This window comes from Delphinapterus leucas, chromosome 13, assembly GCF_059928025.1.
Source record: "Delphinapterus leucas isolate spDelLeu-1000000601 "Yukka" chromosome 13, BTC_Dleu_Yukka2, whole genome shotgun sequence".
NCBI classification, from domain to species: domain Eukaryota; kingdom Metazoa; phylum Chordata; class Mammalia; order Artiodactyla; family Monodontidae; genus Delphinapterus; species Delphinapterus leucas.
In genome coordinates this window covers 13532583-13537279 of record NC_143141.1, presented here as the reverse complement: position 1 = coordinate 13537279, position 4697 = coordinate 13532583, and the positions used below count along the sequence as shown (strand labels likewise).

Sequence of the window (4697 nt, the reverse complement as noted above, 5' to 3'; positions counted from 1 at the left end):
CCTGTAAAAACACTGCCCTCCTTCCCTGTTTTCCTGCTTATATCCTCCCTCGCACTAATTCTACCTGGTAACAATTGTCTTTCTTTGCTTGTTTAGTGTCTGTCGCCCACCCCCTAGCAGGGTGAGCCGTATGTAACAGACACTAACAAAGGAATGACTTGAATAAAGGAGTTCATTCGTCTCTGAGAGAGAATTCTCATCATTGATAATATACTTGTTTGTACCTGGCCTTATCCCAGAAGGATTCAGGGCGATTTGCAAAAACACAGACAACACAACAAGATACAAAATAATAAGTAGGGAAAATAAGAATAGGAAATGATGAAGCCAGGGTAGAGATGGCCCCCATCCTGCGGATGGGATGCAGAGCTGGCAGCCATGCAACATGTGAGAGAAGAAAAGAGGCACAGTCTCTCCTTATCTCTGAGCCGGGCACTGGGGCACCAAGCCCAGCAAATAAATAAATACTCCAGCAAAGGTAATTTCTGGTTGTGCTAAGGGGTAGGAAGAAAACGAGAGTTAAGCGTGGCCACAGGGTTTGCAGTGTCCGTGAAACTTAAAACAAGTCTGGTTTTGGATAAACAGCAAGGTCCTACTGTAGAGCACAGGGAGCTATATTCAATATCCTACGATAGACCATAATGGAAAAGAATATGAAAAAGAATGTGTATATATGTATAACTGAGTCCCTTTACTGTACAGTAGAAATTAACACAGCATTGGAAATCGACTATACTTCAATAACATAAATTAAAAAATAAGAAGAATAAAACAAGTCTGGCTTGTTTTCCTGAAAAACTTATTCCTGATTCTGAGGATTGAGGGAGAAATTTACCACGGGTCCTAATATTATTATTATTTTATTTTATTATTATTATTTTTTTGCGGTACGCGGGCCTCTCACTGTTGTGGCCTCTCCCGTTGCGGAGCACGGGCTCCGGACGCGCAGGCTCAGCGGCCATGGCTCACGGGCCCAGCCGCTCCGCGGCACGTGGGACCTTCCCGGACCGGGGCACGAACCCGCGTCCCCTGCATCGGCAGCTGGACTCTCAACCACTGCGCCACCAGGGAAGCCCTAATATTATTATTTTGATGTTAGTTTTTTGCTTTTTTTTGGGCGGGGGGAAACCTAGTATAGTCTGACCCTAGGGATATAATGGAGAATATAAGGATGAGGGCTTCTTGCCTTCTAGAAGTCTGTGTCATGGGGGAAACAGGTCCCAGGTACCAATGATGTCTCTCTCTCTCCCTCTCTCATCACTAGGTCCTGTTGCTTCTACCTCTCTCCTGCCCTCTGAAAGATTAAATGAGCTGCCCAGAGTGACACAGCTAGTCAGTGGCAACCGGGCCAAGAAAACAAGTGTCTGGATGGTTGGCCCACTTCCCTTCCACAGCATCCACCCCTGTCATCAAGTGTCAGAAGCTAAGCTATTCTAGGTTCAGCCTTGGCCAGCCATAGGCCCCATGTAGACCCCGCAACTTTTCCTTATCAGTTCAATTCGGCTCAGATGAACACCAAAGACAGCCTCAAATAAGGGCGATGATTCAGCAAAGACTAGCTTACCTGCTGAGGTGTGTATGTGTGTGTGTGTGTGAAGGGGAGACCCTTTCTGCTCCCACACCCCACCTGCCATCCTAGGGCTCAGCTCCTCCAGGAAGACTTTGTCACCATCGCCATCCCCATCGCACACTTATTCTGAGTTCTGAGTCCCTCCTCTGGGTTCCCGAAGGGCCCTGTGTTGGCCTTATTTCCCCGCATCGTCATTGCCTCTGGAAGATGCCTCTTCAGTGTCACTGTTTCACTAAATGCAGTTCGGGAAGCCCCTGCAACAGAATAATGTTCAAAGTGCAAGTCCCCTGGCCCTTCTCCAGTCTCCCTGAATCAAATTCTCTGGGGGTGAGTGATGCCCAGGCACCAGAATTTCTGTGAAGTTCCCCAGGCAGTTCTTAAGGACTGTGTCTTCATCTCTGTTTTATTCTCAGGTTCTGCTGGACTCTTTATATTCTCTTCATCTCTATTTGTCAAGCCATCAACTGATAATAAATAAGTAAATGTGTATGGGGGGTTATACGTGGACAATGTGTCTTGGAGTGTCATAGCTCTGAGCTGGCCCTATCATGATTTCTCTTTGCCAAGAAGCCTGTTGGAAAGTGCACAGATTTAGGCTTCAGGAAATGTCCTGGGACAGCGGAGCGGAGGGTAGATTGAGAGATCGAAACTAGAGGTTTCTTCAGCAATCCAGACGTAAAGAGCTAATGATGAGGACCAAGAAGTATTATGAGGATGGAGAGAGACGGGCAGATGGAGGGGTGGGCAGGAAGGAATGAGGTAGAAACAGTAGGACCTAGTGATGTGGGAAGAGGCAGGAGGAGGCACTGAACCAACTCTCAGGTTTCTGGTTTAGGGGACCGGTGAAGATTTTGTAGAGATCAGATGAGTCTAGGTTTGAGTCACCCACTTAGCTCTGAGACTCAGTCACTTCATCTATAAGAGAGGGCTTATTGCAAGGGCGAAAGTGCCATTAATAGGGTTACAATGCCTGTTGTAGCATCCAAGATACGTTTAGCTATGAATTTCGTTGTCATCACTACCGCTGTTAATACCAGAGAGGCACTAGCTATGGTGGGGATCGCTGAGGGAGAAGTACTCTCGGTGTGGATACGCTGAGTTGGGGGTGTCTGCCAGACATCCTCACAGAGACACCGGGAAATCTTGGATGGGGGTGTGAAGAAGATCTAAAATTTGGATTTTGGTTTCTGCTCTCACGGTCCTCATGGTGCCACCAGACGCGCCGTCAGCATGCAGAATGACACCGGCGAGTTTGTGGATCTATACGTGCAGCGAAGATGCTCTGCCAGCAACTGCGTCATCGGCGCCAAGGACCAACCGTCCATCCAGGTGAACGTGGCCGAGGTTGACAAGGTGACAAGCAGGTTCAACAGCCAGTTTAAAACCTACAGTATCTGCGTGGGCATTCACGGGGGGGGGAAGTCAGATGACTCCGTTCTTTGACTGGCCAAGGCCAAAGGCATCCTCTCAAAGAACTTCTGACTGAAGAGGATCGCGGATGTGGAATGTTTGTCATAAATAAATAGTAATAAATAAATTAATATAATGGGATTTTGTTGAGCCATTGCAATAGGTGACCGTGGTGAGGGAGCTTGAGCATAAGAGAGTGGCTGTAGTGATGGGCCATGGGGGTGAGGCCGGGAGGGGAGAGACAGAAACAGGAGGAGGCTGAAAATGACATGCGTGAGGACTGCCGTGGAATTGACGGAAAGTGCAGTGGTTTTCAAAGGAGGAGAAAGCCTGAAGGCATTGAGTTCATGGTTGGGGTGCAGTACTGGTGTTTAAGGTTTCGAAGGGGTGAGGGAAGACAGATGGAACCTTGAAGCTGACGCGGAGGAGAGGAGGACGTCACTGTGGAACGGCTGGTGCAACGCTAAGGCTGGGCTGTGGGATGGACCTTGCAGGGACCTAGAATCATGCCTGACTTGGATGGAGAGGGACAGAGAGGAAAACCTGTGCTCAAGTCTGATGGAAGTCAGGAGCTGGGCAGGTGTCTCAGGCACATTGGGGCTTTGAGAGGTAGCGCCAGGTGCTACTGACCTCAATGAGCAGGGGCCGTCTACATGGGCAGTCGACGGATGCTTCAGACACGCTATCGTGGAGCTGGGAGAAGGCCTTCCCTGCCTGGGGCTTTCTGGTACGTGAAGCCTGGAAGAATGAAAAGTCATCACTGAGGGCTTGGAGCCTGTGTCTATGATATGTTACAAATAAATATAGAGAGGAAATCTCGGAACTAAGGGTAATTTTTTTCAAGTTTTAAAACTTTTTTGGATAAATTCTTATATATATATATATATATCTGAGCTGTTTAATAAATGTTTGCTAAGTATCAGTAAATGGCATGTATCTACACACTACGCCTTGAAATTTTCTTATTTCTCTTCCTAATGTTGTTTTTGGAGTTGTCTTCTGTCTGATGTCACCAGAAGAAAGCTTCATTTATTTCTAATTATTCTCTACACCAGAGTCATGGAGACATAAGTTTACTGGACGTTGCAAAAATTCTTCATGCAAAGATATAATCAGTCATCATGGGATCCTGAAAGACTTGCCTATGGGCAAAATATTACCAAGGTCTTCCTCAGTTGTCCCCAAGCTTCAGGGCACAAAGGAATCTTCTTGAGTGCTTGTTTAACATGCTGGCTCCCATGCCCGACTCCAGCTTCCCCCATCAAATTCTGATTTGGAGGTAGGGAATGTGGTCTTGAAACTGTATTCTCAGCAATTACTTGTGACGGTCCAAGGACCACACTTTAAGATGCACCAACTTATCTTGAAAGTGTCTGTGATCAAAAAAGTCAGTCTTTTCCCCAACCTCTCGCTGCTAGGTTTGCGTTATGAAGTATGAGGGGGCTGACCTCAAGGTGACTGACCAATCTGTCAACACAATTCCTTGGGAAGATGCTCCGCTCGGCACCTCATTCCAACGTGATGGCACAAAGGCAGATCCTCTCACAGATTACACCGCCAGTGCCAGGTCAGGCAGGGAGGGGATGGGAGTGTGACTTACTGATCACCTTGCCCTTTCAACATCTAATGGCCCGACCCACCACTGACCCCAGACCCATGGCCCAAAAAGCATTTGAAGGAATTTAGGAAAGTTGACAGAGGTACAAGGAAACAAAAT

The 4697-nt window shown here is 47.4% G+C and overlaps 1 pseudogene; it reads left to right on the top strand.

Moving 5' to 3' along the window:
* The first annotated feature begins 1984 nt into the window (after window positions 1-1984).
* On the top strand, window positions 1985-4108 carry LOC149747689 (small ribosomal subunit protein eS21 pseudogene; annotated as a pseudogene).
* The last annotated feature ends 589 nt before the right edge of the window (window positions 4109-4697 follow it).